Here is a 16,725-nt window from a genome sequence, read left to right on the forward strand (position 1 = left end):
CCATGGCGCCTCCGCACTCCGCCTGGCGGCTGCCCACAACCTTCGGCTTGACATTGAAGGTCTTCAACCATAAGCCGAAGTGGGGCTTGATGCGGAGGAAGGCCTCGCACACGACAATAAACGCCAAGATATTGAGGATGAAATTCGGGGCCAGATCATGGAAATCCAGGCCGTAGTAGAACATGAGCCCCTGGACGAATGGGTGGAGAGGGAATCCCAGTCCGCGGAGGAAATGGGTAAGGAACACTACCCTCTCATGGGGCCCGAGGGTGGGGATGAGCTGCCCCTCATCTGGGAGCCAGCGCGCGATGTCGTCGGGCAGGTATCCGGCTCTCCTCAGCTTCTTGATGTCTCCCTCCGTGACGGAGGAGACCATCCACCTGCCTCCTGCTCCGTACATGGTGGGGGAAGGTTGAGATGGGAAGTGCGGACTTGGGCGCTAGAGCTCGAGTGTGCGAAAATAGATGAGCAAAGGAGGAAGAAGGCGTGGATGAAAAGGTGAATCCTTATCCCTTTATATGGGCAGACGAAACTATGCGCCCCCACTAGCCTGGTAAAACTCGCTTATCCCCCAAGCGCTGTAATCGATGGCGCGGTTGGGTTACCCATGCCCGTATTGATGAGAATCCCGTAATAAGGAGACACGATCTCTGCTTTGACAAGACGTGTCAAAAAACTGCCTCGCGTTATGTGCGGGGCTAGTTAAAGGAAACGGTTCGAATAATCACCGGGCCATGACATAATGTCATGCTGCCAGAACAAGTCAGCAAATTAGATTTGCGAAAATATTATTCTCTCTACGGTGGTATGTGGAACTTATTTTGCAGGGTCGGACACTATCCTTGTATTCAAATTCTTCCGTGGTGTATTCGGAGGAGGAACCCGCCTTGCAATGCCGAAGACAATACTGCGCGCCGGACTCATCGTCATTGAAGCCTGGTTTAGGGGCTACTGAGGGAGTCCTGGATTAGGGGGTCTCCAGACAGCCGGACTATATCCTTTGGCCGGACTGTTGGACTATGAAGATACAAGATTGAAGACTTTGTCTCGTGTCCGAATGGGACTCTACTTGGCGTGGAAGGCAAGCTAGGCAATACGGATATGTATATCTCCTCCTTTGTAACCAACCTTGTGTAACCCTAGCCCTTTCCGGTGTCTATATAAACCGGAGGGTTTTAGTCCGTAGAAAAACAACAATCATACCAAAGGCTAGCTTCTAGGGTTTAGCCTCTCTGATCTCGTGGTAGATCTACTCTTGTACTACCCATATCATCAATATTAATCAAGCAGGACGTAGGGTTTTACCTCCATCAAGAGGGCCCGAACCTGGGTAAAACATTGTGTCCCCTGCCTCCTGTTACCATCCGGCCTAGACGCACAGTTCGGGACCCGCTACCCGAGATCCGCCGGTTTTGACACCGACACCTAGCTTGCCTCCTACGCAAAGGAGAGTCCCATCCGGACATGAGAGGAAGTATTCTATCTTGTATCTTCATGGCCCAATAGTCCGGCCCATGTCACATAGGCTGGACGCCCGAGAACCCCTTAATCCAGGACTCCCTCATCCGCACGCTTAATGTTCAATGACGATCGGTATTATGAGTTTATGTTTTTTGATGTACCGAAGATAGTTCGGAGTCCCGGATGTGATCACCGACATGACGAGGAGTCTCGAAATGGTCGAGACATAAAGATTGATATATTGGAAGGCTATGTTTGGACACCGGAATGGTTCCGGATGAGTTCGGGCATTTTCCAGAGTACCGGGAGGTTACCGAAACCCTTCGGGGAGTCAATGGGCCTTAATGGGACCTAGTGGAGAAAGAGGGCAGCAGGCAAGTGGTGGGGTGCGCCCCCTAGGCCCAAACCGAATTGGTTTAGGTTTTGGGGGCCGCCCCCCCCTTTCCTTCTCCTCTCCTCCTTCCTCCTTCTCCTAGTAGGAATAGGAAAGGGGGGGGCAAACCTACTTGAAGTAGGATTGCCCCCCCTTAGGCGCGCATCCTCCTAGGCCCGCCCTCTCCTCCTCCCCCTTTATATACGGGGGAGGGGGGCACCCCATAGACACACAAGTTGATTGTTTAGCCATGTGCGGTGCCCCCCTCCATAGATTTCCACCTCGGTCATATCGTTGTAGTGCTTAGGAGAAGCCCTGCGTCGGTAACTTCATCATCACCGTCATCACGCCATCGTGCTGACGAAACTCTCCCTCGGCCTCAAATGGATCAAGAGTACAAGGGATGTCATCGAGCTGAACGTGTGCAGATCGTGGAGGTGCCGTGAAATCGGTACTTGATCGGTTGGATCGCGAAGACGTTCGACTACATCAACCGTGTTTCATAACGCTTCCGCTTTCGGTCTACGAGGGTACGTAGACATACTCTTCCCCTCTTGTTTCTATGCATCACCTAGATGGATCTTGCGCGTGCGTAGGATTTTTTTGAAATTACTATGTTACCCAACAGTGGCATCCGAGCCAGGTCTATGCGTAGATGTTATATGCACGAGTAGAACACAAATGAGTTGTGGGCGTGGGTATATACATATTGCTTGCCGTCACTAGTTGATTCTTGATTCAACGGTATTGCTGGATGAAGCGGCTCAGACCGACATTACGCGTACGCTTGTGCGAGTGATGACCACAAGTATAGGGGATCTATCGCAGTCCTTTCGATAAGTAAGAGTGTCGAACCCAACAAGGAGCAGAAGGAAATGATAAGCGGTTTCCAGCAAGGTATTCTCTGGTAACAGATAGTTTTGTGATAAGATAATTTGTAACGAGCAACAAGTAACAAAAGTAAATAAGGTGCAGCAAGGTGGCCCAATCCTTTTTGTAGCAAAGGACAAGCCTGGACAAACTCTTATATGAAGTAAAGCGCTCCCGAGGACACATGGGAATATCGTCAAGCTAGTTTTCATCACGCTCATATGATTCGCGTTCGGTACTTTAATAATTTGGTATGTGGGTGGACCGGTGCTTGGGTGCTGCCCTTACTTGGACAAGCATCCCACTTATGATTAACCTCTATTGCAAGCATCCGCAAATACAACAAAAGTATTAAGGTAAACCTAACCATAGCATGAAACATATGGATCCAAATCAGCCCCTTACGAAGCAACGCATAAACTAGGGTTTAAGCTTCTGTCACTCTAGCAACCCATCATCTACTTATTACTTCCCAATGCCTTCCTCTAGGCCCAAATAATGGTGAAGTGTCATGTAGTCGACGTTCACATAACACCACTAGAGGAGAGACAACATACATCTCATCAAAATATCGAACGAATACCAAATTCACATGACTACTAATAGCAAGACTTCTCCCATATCCTCAGGAACAAAAGTAACTACTCACAAAGCATAAACATGTTCATAATCAGAGGGGTATTAATGTGCATATAGGATCTGAACATATGATCTTCCACCAATTAAACCAACTAGCATCAACTAAAAGGAGTAATTAACACTACTAGCAACCTACTAGCACCAATCCCGGACTTGGAGAGAAGAATTGGATACAAGAGATGAACTAGGGTTTTGAGATGAGATGGTGCTGATGAAGATGTTGATGGAGATTGCCCTCTCCTGATGAGAGGAGCATTGGTGATGACGATGGCGATGATTTCCCCCTCCGGGAGGGAAGTTTCCCAGGCAGAACAGCCCCGCCAGAACCCTAGATTGGCTCCGCCAAGGTTTCGCCTCGTGGCGGCGGAGTTTTGTCCGAGAAGATGGCTTATGATTTTTTTCCCATCGAAAGAGTCCATATAGCAGAAGATGGTCACTGGAGGGCCACCAGGGGGCCCACGAGGTAGGGGGGGCGCACCCAGGGGGTAGGGCGCGCCCCCACCCTCGTGGGCAGGGTGTGGCCCCCCTGGTGAAGTTCTTGCCCTCAATGTTTTTTATATATTTGGAAAACATCATCCGTGAAGTTTCAGGACTTTTGGAGCTGTCCAGAATAGGTCTCTAATATTTGCTCCTTTTCCAGCCAAAATCCCAGCTGCCGACATTCTCCCTCTTTATGTAAACCTTGTAAATAAGAGAGAATAGGCATAAGTATTGTGACATAATGTGTAATAACAGCCCATAATGCAATAAATATTAAGATAAAAGCATGATGCCAAATGGATGTATCAACTCCCCCAAGCTTAGACCTCGCTTGTCCTCAAGCGAAAAGCCGAAATCAAAAAATATGTCCACATGTTTAGAGATAAAGGTGTCGATAAAAATAAAATACGGACATGAGGGCATCATGATCATTCTTAGAGCAGCAACTTATATAATTCTTGTCATATGATATCTTATGCTAGAGTAATAATTCAATCACAATATCAAGTATGAATCGTAAACTTCATTGAAAACTAACAAACTATAATCTCAGTCATTGAGGCAATTGCAATTTATCATAACATAAGAAAGAGTCAATGTATAAGAGCTTTTCAGCAAGTCCACATACTCAACTATCATATAGTCTTTCACAATTGCTGACACTCACGCAATACTTATGGGTATGGAGTTTTAATCAGACACAGAGAAATATGGGGGCTTATAGTTTTGCCTCCCAACGTTTTACCTCAAGGGTAATGTCAACAGTAATAGTTCATGAAAACTCACATCCAATTACCATATATACCAGGACCTTTCCAACATATTGTGCTTGCCAAAGGATAACATGTAAAAAGGAAGGGTGAGGATCACCATGACTCTTTTGCGGTGCAGGTGATAAAAGTAAAAGATAGGCCCTTCGCAGAGGGAAGCAGAGGTTGTCATGCGCTTTTATGGTTGGATGCACAAAATCCTAATGTGAAAGAACATCACTTTATATTGCCACTTGTGATATGGACCTTTATTATGCAGTCTGTCGCTTTTATTACTTCCATATCACATGATTGTATAAAGCTTATTTCTACCACACCAATCAATCATACATATATAGAGAGCAATATTTTTATTGCTTGCACAGATGATAACTTACTTGATGGATCTTACTCAATCCATAGGTAGGTATGGTGGACTCTCATGGCAAAACTGGTTTAAGGGTATTTGGAAGCACACGTAGTATCTCTACTTGGTGCAATGAATTTGGCTAGCATGAGGGAGAAAGGCAAGCTCAACATGTTGGAGGATCCAAGACAATATAATTTATCTCAGATGTAAGAAAACATAACCCATTATGTTGTCTTCCTTGTCCAATGTCAACTCTTTAGCATGTCATATTTTAATGAGTGCTCACAATCATAAAATATGTCCAAGATATTATATTTATATGTGAAGACCTCTCTTTCTTTATTACTTCCTATTAATTGCAACGATGACCAAAACTATGTTTGTCAACCCTCAACAACTTTTATTTATCATACTCTTTCTATGTGAGCTCATTACTCTCCATAAGAGTCACATGATCTCTTTGTTTCTTTTTATTTCTTTCTCTTTTCTTTTATTCACTTAGGATCATGGCAAAATAATCAAGCCCTTGACTCAACACTAATATTTATTATATAGCTCACGGTCTCGATTACATAGAAGGATAATAAAGCAAAACTCACGACTAGATCATACTAAGAACTTTTATTCTACTAGATCAAGATATTATCAAACGGACCGAACTAAGAAAAACGGTAAAGATAAAAGTGATGGTGATACGATACCGGGGCACTCCCCCAAGCTTGGCAGTTGCCAAGTGGAGTGCCCATACCTAGGTGATTATGTCTCTCTTGTTGGTGAAGAAGGTGGAGTTGTTGATGATGGATAGTCGCACATCGAGCGTGGGAGGTCTTCTAGCTTGCGGATAATGCCCTTGAGTGCGATGATATGCTCCTTCAACAAAATATTTTCACGTGTGAGATACTTATTTTGTATAAGAGCCAACTCAATCATCTTGAAGGCTTCGATTTCTGTTGGGGTAAGAAGATTGTGATCCAGTCGAAGGGTGTCTTCTGTTGCTGGAACTTGGTCCTCCATGGCCTTCTTGATCCCTTCATCCTTGTTGATCTCCATAGGTTCTTCTCTCTTTAGCTCTATCTTCATTAGACAAGCATCGTTGCCCTCATGGTTGGAGGGGGAGGGAGACGACATAGTGCCTGGCCTTGACAACCCTGACAGAAAACAGCTCGAAACAAAATCAAGAGGATTTTTCGTGATACGGGAGTCAAAACCCTCGGGGGGTTATATAATGATTTTTTACCGACCAAAATATGTGTCCTGTAAGAAAACAGAGTCCGGAGAGCACACGAGGTGCCCACGAGGTAGGGGGCGCGCCCAGGGGGGTAGGGCGCGCCCTCCACCCTCGTGGAGCCCTCATGTCCTTTCGGGACTGCTGCTTATTCTTCTAAATATTCCAAAACGGAGAAATATTGCCTTAAAAACTGTTTTGGAGTCGGTTTACTTACCGTACCACATACATATTCCTTTTTGGAGACTGAAACATTCCGAAAAGTGTCCCTTATTTATGGGATTACCTGAGATATAATGTTTGATTCTTTGACCATTTACCACCTTCGGATTTGTGCCTTCGAAGTTGTTGATTTTTATGGCACCGGAACGGTAGACCTCCTCGATAATGTAGGGACCTTCCCATTTAGAGAGAAGTTTTCCTGCAAAAAATCTTAAACGAGAGTTATATAGCAATACATAATCACCTACATTAAACTCACGCTTTTGCATCCTTTTATCAAGCCACCTTTTAACCTTTTCTTTAAACAACTTGGCATTTTCGTAGGCCTGGGTTCTCCATTCATCAAGTGAGTTAATATCAAATAACCTCTTCTCACCGGCAAGTTTAAAATCATAATTTAGTTCTTTAATAGCCCAATAAGCCTGGTGTTCTAGTTCGAGAGGTAAGTGACATGCTTTTCCATAGACCATTTTATATGAAGACATACCCATAGGATTTTTATATGCAGTTCTATAGGCCCATAATGCATCATCAAGTTTCTTGGACCAATTCTTACTGGACCTATTAACAGTCTTTTGCAAAATTAATTTGAGTTCTATATTACTCAATTCTACTTGCCCACTAGACTGAGGGTGATAAGGGGATGCAATTCTATGATTAACATCATATTTAGCAAGCATTTTACGGAAAGCACCATGAATAAAATGTGAACCACCATCAGTCATTAAATATCTAGGGACTCCAAACCTTGGAAAAATAACTTCTTTAAGCATTTTAATAGAAGTGTTATGATCAGCACTACTAGTTGGAATAGCTTCTACCCACTTAGTAACGCAATCAACAGCAACTAAAATATGTGTATAGCCATTAGAGGAAGGAAAAGGTCCCATATAGTCAAAGCCCCAAACATCAAATGGTTTAATAACAAGTGAATAATTCATATGCATTTCTTGACGTCTACTAATATTAACAATTCTTTGACATTCATCATAAGATAAGACAAACTTACGGGCATCCTTGAAGAGAGTAGTCCAATAAAAACCAGATTGCGGTACCTTATGTGCAGTTCTATCCCCAGCATGGTGCCCTCCATAAGCTTCGGAGTGACACTTGCGTAGGATTTGTTCCTGTTCATGCTCAAGTACACAAGTCTAATAACACCACCTACTCCTTCTTTATAAAGATGTGGGTCATCCCAAAAGTAATGCCTCAAATCATAGAAGAACTTTTTCTTTTGCTGGTATGTGAAACTAGGTGGTATAAACTTAGCAACAATGTAATTAGCATAATCAGCATACCATGGAGCAGTATGAGAAGCATTTATGACATTTAATTGCTCACCAGGAAAGCTATCATCAATAGGTAGTGGGTCATCAAGCACATTTTCTAACCTAGACAACTTGTCTGCAACGGGGTTCTCGGCTCCTTTTCTATCAACAATATGAAAATCAAATTCTTGAAGCAAGAGAACCCATCTAATAAGTCTAGGTTTAGCATCTTTCTTTTCCATAAGATATTTGATAGCAACATGATCAGTGTGAATAGTTACTTTAGAATCAACAATATAAGGTCTAAACTTATCACATGCAAATACAACTGCTAAGAATTCTTTTTCAGTAGTAGCATAATTTCTTTGAGCATTGTCTAGAGTTTTACTAGCATATTGAATAACATTTAATTTCTTATCAACTCTTTGTCCTAGAACAGCACCTACAACATAATCACTAGCATCACACATAATTTCAAAGGGTAAATTCCAATCAAGTGGTTGAACAATAGGTGCAGAGATCAATGCTTTCTTAAGTATTTCAAATGCTTCTACACAATCATCATCAAAGACAAATGGTATATCCTTTTGTAATAAATTAGTCAGAGGCCGAGAGATTTTTGAGAAGTCCTTATTGAACCTCCTATAAAAACCGGCATGACCAAGAAAACTTCTTATACCTTTGATGTCCTTGGGACATGGCATCTTTTCAATAGCATCAACCTTGGCTTTATCAACTTCAATACCTCTTTCAGAAACTTTATGCCCCAAGACAATACCTTCATTAACCATAAAGTGGCACTTTTCCCAATTCAGGACAAGATTAGTTTCTTCACATCTCTGCAAAACTCGATCAAGGTTGCTCAAGCAATCATCAAAAGAAGATCCATAGACGGAAAAGTCATCCATGAAAACCTCACAAATCTTTTCACAAAAGTCAGAGAATATAGCCATCATGCATCTTTGAAAGGTAGCAGGTGCATTACATAAACCAAAAGGCATACGTCTATAAGCAAAAGTACCAAAAGGGCATGTAAAAGTAGTCTTTGATTGATCTTTGGCTGACACAGGTATTTGAGAGAAACCAGAATAACCATCTAGAAAGCAAAAATGTGTATGTTTGGATAATCTTTCTAGCATTTGATCAATAAAAGGTAAGGGGTAATGATCCTTTTTAGTAGCCTTATTTAATTTGCGGAAATCAATTACCATCCTATAACCAGTAATAATTCTTTGAGGAATTAATTCATCTTTGTCATTAGGAACAACAGTAATACCTCCCTTCTTAGGGACACAATGGACAGGGCTTACCACTGCCTATCAGCAACGGGGTAAATTATACCCGCCTCAAGGAGCTTTAGTATCTCCTTTCTTACCACTTCTTTCATTTTAGGATTCAGACGACGTTGATGATAACAAACTGGTTTAGCATCTTCTTCCAAATTAATTTTATGTTGACATAGAGTGGGACTAATGCCCTTAAGATCATCAAGAGTATACCCAATAGAAGCATGGTGCTTCTTCAGAATTTTCAATAATCTCTCTTCTTCATGTTCTGAAAGGTTAGCACTAATAATAACATGATATATCTTTTTCTCATCAAAATAAGCATATTTAAGAGTATCCGGTAAAGGTTTAAGCTCAAACACGGGATCACACTTGGGTGGAGGAGGATCCCCTAGGATTTCAACAGGTAAATTGTGTTTTAGAATAGGTTCCTATTTAACGAATACTTCATCTAATTCCCTTCTTTCATTCATAAACATATCATTTTCATGGTCTAGCAAATATTGTTCTAAAGGATCACTAGGAGGTACGGGAATGGAAGCAAGACCAATAATTTCATCTTTACTAGGTAATTCTTCTTCACGGTGTTGTCTACTAAGTTTAGAAAAATTAAATTCATGAGTCATATCATCTAAATCGACAGTAACAACATCTCTTTTGCAATCTATGGTAGCATTAATAGTATTTAAGAAGGGTCTACCAAATATAATGGGACAGAAGCTAACTTGTGGGGAACCAAGAACAAGAAAATCAGCAGGATATTTAGTTTTCCCACACAAGACTTCAACATCTCTAACAATTCCCATTGGTGAAATAGTATCTCTATTAGCAAGTTTAATTGTGACATCAATATCTTCTAACTCAACAGGTGCAGTGTCATGCATAATTTCTTTGTATAAGTCAATAGGTTATGCACTAGCACTAGCACCCATATCACATAAGCCATGATAACAATGATCTCCTATTTTAACAGAAATAACAGGCATACCCACCACAGGTCTAGGTTTATCTGTATCACGGGGTTTAGCAATTCTAGCAGTTTCATCACAGAAATAAATAACATGCCCATCTATATTATCAGACAAGAGATCTTTAACAATAGCAATATTAGGTTCAACTTTAACTTGCTCGGGAGGTGTATATGTTTTAGTATTGCTTTTACGAACCATAGTGAAGCTTTAGCATGATCCTTTATCCTAACAGGGAAAGGTGGTTTCTCAACATAAGAAGTAGGAACAATAGGATCATTATAAGTAATAGTCTTTTCTTCAACTTTAATAGGTGCAGCTACTTTTACTTCTACGGGAGGATGATATTTAAACCACTTCTCCTTGGGGAGATCAACCTAAGCAGCAAAAGATTCACAGAAAGAAGCTACTATCTCAGAGTCAAGTCCATATTTAGTGCTAAATTTACGGTAAATATCGGTATCCATAAAAGATTTAACACAATCAAAACTAGGTGTAATACCTGACTCCTTACCATTGTCGAGGTCCCAATCTTCGGAGTTGCGTTTAATTATTTCCAATAAATCCCATTTGAATTCAATAGTCTTCATCATAAAAGAGCCAGCACAAGAAGTATCAAGCATGGTGTGATTGTTATCAGAAAGCCGAGCATAAAATTTTTGAATAATCATTTCTCTTGAGAGCTCATGATTGGGGCATGAATATAACATTGATTTAAGCCTCCCCCAAGCTTGAGCGATGCTTTCTCCTTCGCGAGGCCAAAAATTATATATATAATTGCGATCACGATGAACAAGGTGCATAGGATAAAACTTTTGATGAAATTCCAATTTAAATCGTTTGTAGTTCCAAGACTCCATATCATCACATAGCCTGTACCATGTCGATGCATCTCCCCTCAAAGATAAAGGGAAGATCTTCTTCTTAACAACATCTCCGGGTACACCTGCAAGCTTAAATAATCCACAAACTTCATCCACATATATTAGATGCTCATCAGGATGTTTTGTTCCATCTCCTAAAAGAGGATTAGCTAGCAATTTTTCTACCATACCCAAAGGAATTTCAAAGCAAGCATTTTCATTTTCAGTAGGTTCAGTAGGTTGAGGAGCAACTCTTTGCTCTACTGGTCGGGGTGAAGATACCCCGAACATGGCCCTTAGAGGATTACTTTCCATAGTAACAAGTGACAGTAAATTTCAGCACACCATATAAAATTTTCCTTTCCAAATTCCACCTACCAAAGGCGCTTCACTCCCCGGCAATGGCACCAGAAAAGAGTCTTGATGACCCACAAGTATAGGGGGATCTATCGTAGTCCTTTCGATAGGTAAGAGTGTCGAACCCAACGAGGAGTAGAAGGAAATGATAAGTGGTTTCCAGCAAGGTATTCTCTGCAAGTACTGAAATAAGTGGTAACAAATAGTTTTGTGATAAGATAATTTGTAACGAGCAACAAGTAACGAAAGTAAATAAGGTGCAGCAAGGTGGCCCAATCCTTTTTGTAGCAAAGGACAATCCTGGACAAACTCTTATATGAAGTAAAGCGCTCCCGAGGACACATGGGAATATTGTCAAGCTAGTTTTCATCACGTTCATATGATTCGCGTTCGGTACTTTGATAATTTGGTATGTGGGTGGACTGGTGCTTGGGTGCTGCCCTTACTTGGACAAGCATCCCACTTATGATTAACCTCTATTGCAAGCATCCGCAAATACAACAAAAGTATTAAGGTAAACCTAACCATAGCATGAAACATATGGATCCAAATCAGCCCCTTACGAAGCAACGCATAAACTAGGGTTTAAGCTTCTGTCACTCTAGCAACCCATCATCTACTTATTACTTCCCAATGCCTTCCTCTAGGCCCAAATAATGGTGAAGTGTCATGTAGTCGATGTTCACATAACACCACTAGAGGAGAGACAACATACATCTCATCAAAATATCGAACGAATACCAAATTCACATGACTACTAATAGCAAGACTTCTCCCATGTCCTCGGGAACAAAAGTAACTACTCACAAAGCATAAACATGTTCATAATCAGAGGGGTATTAATGTGCATATAGGATCTGAACATATGATGTTCCACCAATTAAACCAACTAGCATCAACTACAAGGAGTAATTAACACTACTAGCAACCTACTAGCACCAATCCCGGACTTGGAGAGAAGAATTGGATACAAGAGATGAACTAGGGTTTTGAGATGAGATGGTGCTGATGAAGATGTTGATGGAGATTGCCCTCTCCTGATGAGAGGAGCGTTGGTGATAACGATGGCGATCATTTCCCCCTCCGGGAGGGAAGTTTCCCAGGCAGAATAGCCCCGCCAGAACCCTAGATTGGCTCTGCCAAGGTTCCGCCTCGTAGCGGCGGAGTTTCGTCCGAGAAGATGGCTTATGATTTTTTCCCATCGAAAGAGTCCATATAGCAGAAGATGGTCACCGGAGGGCCACCAGAGGGCCCACGAGGTAGGGGGGCGCGCCCAGGGGGGTAGGGCGCGCCCCCCACCCTCGTGGGCAGGGTGTGGCCCCCCTGGTGAAATTCTTGCGCTCAATGTTTTTTATATATTTGGAAAACATCATCCGTGAAGTTTCAGGACTTTTGGAGCTGTGCAGAATAGGTCTCTAATATTTGCTCCTTTTCCAGCCAGAATCCCAGCTGCCGGCATTCTCCCTCTTTATGTAAACCTTGTAAAATAAGAGAGAATAGGCATAAGTATTGTGACATAATGTGTAATAACAACCCATAATGCAATAAATATTGATATAAAAGCATGATGCAAAATGGACGTATCAGCGAGACTGGTTCCACCGAGTGCTTCGCACACAGGTGGCTAGTGGGTGTCTGTTTCTCCAACTTTAGTTGAATCGGATTCAATGAAAAGGGTTCTTTCTGAAGATCAAAAAGCAATCACTATACTACGTTCTGGTTTTTGATGCATAGGTAAGAACGGTTCTTGCTAAGCCCGTAGCAGCCACGTAAAACTTGCAACAACAAAGTAGAGGATGTCTAACTTGTTTTTGCAGGGCATGCTGTAATGTGATATGGTCAAGACGTGATGAGATACAAATTGTTGTATAAGATGATCATGTTCTGTTAAAGTTATCGGCAACTAGCGGGAGCCTTATGGTTGTCTCTTTATTGCATAAGATGCAAGTGCCATACAATTGCTTTACTTTATCGCTATGCGATAGCAATAGTTGCAAAAGCAATAGTTGGCGAGACGACCATGTGACGACACGTTGATAGAGATCAAGATGATGGAGATCATGGTGTCATGCCGGTGACGATGGAGATCATGACAGTACTTTGGAGATGGAGATCAAAGGCACAAGATGATGATGGCCATATCATGTCACATATTTTGATTACATGTGATGTTTATCTTTTATGCATCTTATTTTGCTTAGTACGGCGGTAGCATTATAAGATGACCCCTCAATAAATTTCAAGGTATAAGTGTTCTCCCTGAGTATGCACCATTGCGACAGTTCGTCGTGCCGAGACACCACGCGATGATCGGGTGTGATAAGCTCTACGTTCACATACAACGGGTGCAAGCCAATTTTGCACACGCGGAATACTTGGGTTAAACTTGACGAGCCTAGCATATGCAGATATGGCCTCGGAACATTGAGACCGAAAGGTCGAGCGTGAATCATATAGAAGATATGATCAACATAGTGATGTTCACCATTGAAAACTACTCCATCTCACGTGATGATCGGACATGGTTTAGTTGATATGGATCACGTGATCACTTAGATGAGTAGAGGGATGTCTATCTAAGTGGGAGTTCTTAAGTAATATGATTAATTGAACTTTAATTTATCATGAACTTAGTCCTGGTAGTTTTTGCATATCTATGTTGTAGATCAATAGCTCGCGTATAGCTCCCCTGTTTTATTTTTGATATGTTCCTAGAGAAAAATAAGTTGAAAGATGATAGTAGCAATGATGCGGACTGGGTCCGTGATGTAAGGATTATCCTCATTGCTACACAGGAGAATTATGTCCTTAATGCACCGCTAGGTGACGGACCTATTGCAGGAGCAGATGCAGACATTATGAACGTTTGGCAAGCTCGGTATGATGACTACTTGATAGTTTAGTGTGCCATGCTTTACAGCTTAGAACCGGGACTTCAAAAACCGTTTTGAACACCACGTGGCATATAATATGTTCTAAGAGCTGAAATTGGTATTTCAGACTCATGCCCGAGTCAAGAGGTATGAGACCTCTGACAAGTACTTTGCCTACAATATGAAGGATAATAGCTCAACCAGTGAGTATGTGCTCAGAATGTCTGAGTACTATAATCGCTTGAATCAAGTGGGAGTTAATCTTCCAGATAAGACAATGATTGACAGAGTTCTCTAGTCACTATCACCAAGTTATCGGAACTACGTGATGAACTATAATATGCATGGGATGACGAAAACAATTTCCGAGCTCTTTATGATGCTGAAATCAATGAAGGTAGAAATCAAGAAATGCATCAAATGTTGATGGTTGACAAGACCACTAGTTTCAAGTAAAAGGCTAAGGGAAAGAAAGGGAACTTCAAGAAGAATGGCAAGCAATTTTTCACTCCCATGAAGAAGCCCAAAGCTAGACCCAAGCCTGAAACTGAGTGCTTCTACTACAAAGGAAATGGTCACTAGAAGCGGAACTGCCCCAAATACTTGGCGGATAAGAAGGATGGCAAAGTGAACAAAGGTATATTTGATATACATGTTATTGATGTGTACTTTACTAGTGTTTATAGCAACCCCTCAGTATTTGATATTGGTTCAGTTGCTAAGAGTAGTAACTCGAAACGGGAGTTGCAAAATAAACAAAGACTAGTTAAGGGCGAGGTGATGATGTGAGTTGGAAATGATTCCAAGGTTGATAAGATCACCATCGCACACTCCCTTTACCTTCGGGAGTAGTGTTGAACCTAAAATAAATGTTATTCGGTGTTTGCGTTGAGCATAAATATGACTGGATCAAGTTCATTGCAATTCATTTAAGTCAAAGAATAATTGTTGTTCTATTTACATGAATAAAACCTTCTATGGTAATACAGTCAATATAAATGCTTTATTGAATCTCGATCGTAGTAATACACATATTCATAATATTGAAGCCAAAAGATGCAAAGTTAATAATGATAGTGCAACTTATATGTGGCACTGTCGTTTAGGTCATATTCGTGTAAACCGCATGAAGAAACTCCATGCTGTTGGACTTTTGGAATCACTTGATTATGAATCACTTGATGCTTGCAAACCATGCCTCATGGGCAAGATGACTAAGACTCCATTCTTCGGAACAATGGAGCGAGCAACTGACTTATTAGAAATAATACATACTGATGTATGCGATCTGATGAGTGTTGAGGCTCACGGCGGGTATCGTTATTTTCTTACCTTCACAGATGATTTGAGCAGATATGGGTATATCTACTTGATGAAACATAAGTCCGAAACATTTGAAAAGTTCAAAGAATTTCAGAGTGAAGTGGAAAATGATCGTAACAAGAAAATAAAGTTTCTACGATCTGATCGCGGAGACAAATATTTGAGTTACGAGTTTGGTCTTCATTTGAAACGATGTGGAATAGTTTCACAGCTCACGCCACCTGGAAGACCACAGCATAATGGTGTGTCCCAACGTCATAACCGTACTATATTAGACATGGTGCGATCTATATGATGTCTCTTACCGATTTATCACTATCGTTTTTGGGTTTATGCATTAAAGAAAATTGCATTCATGTTAAATAGGGTACCATCTAAATCCGTTGAGATGACACCATATGAACTGTGGCTTGGCAAGAAACCTAAGTTGTCGTTTCTTAAAGTTTGGGGTTGCGATGCTTATGTGAAAAAGCTTCAACCTAATAAGCTCGAACCCAAATCGGAGAAATGCGTCTTCATAGGAAACCCAAAGGAAACTGTTGGGTACACCTTCTATCACAGATCCAAAGGCAAGATATTCATTACTAAGAATGGATCCTTTCTAGAGAAGGAGTTTCTCTCGAAAGAAGTGAGTGGGAGGAAAGTAGAACTTGATGAGGTAATTGTACCTTCTCCCGAATTGGAAAGTAGTTCATCACAGAAATCAGTTCCAGTGATGCCTACACCAATTAGTGAAGAAGTTAATGATGATGATCATGAAACTTCAGATCAAGTTATTACCGAAACTCATAGGTCAACCAGAGTACGTTCCGCACCAGAGTGGTACGGTAATCCTGTTCTGGAAGTCATGTTACTAGACCATGATGAACCTATGAACTATGAGGAAGCGATGATGAGCCCAGATTCCGCAAAATGTCTTGAGACCATGAAATCTGAGATGGGATCAATATATGAGAACAAAGCGTGGACTTTGGTTGACTTGCCCGATGATCGGCAAACCATAGAGAATAAATGGATCTTCAAGAGGAAGACGAACGCTAATAGTAGTGTTACTATCTACAAAGCTCGAATTGTCTCAAAAGGTTTTCGAAAAGTTCAAAGTGTTGACTTCGATGAGATTTTCTCACTCGTATCGATGCTTAAAAGTCTGTCCGAATCATGTTAGCAGTTGCCGTATTTTATGAAATCTGGCCAATGGATATAAAAACTACATTCCTTAATGGATTTATTAAAGAAGAGTTGTATATGATGCAACCAGAAGGTTTTTGTCAATCCTAAAGATGTTGACAATGTGTGCAAGCTCCAGCGATCCATCTATGGACTGGTGCAAGCATCTCAGAGTTGGAATATACGCTTTGATGAGTTGATCAAAGTATATAGTTTTATACAGACTTGCGG

Source organism: Triticum urartu, chromosome 7 (genome assembly GCF_003073215.2).
Source record: "Triticum urartu cultivar G1812 chromosome 7, Tu2.1, whole genome shotgun sequence".
NCBI classification, from domain to species: Eukaryota; Viridiplantae; Streptophyta; class Magnoliopsida; order Poales; family Poaceae; genus Triticum; species Triticum urartu.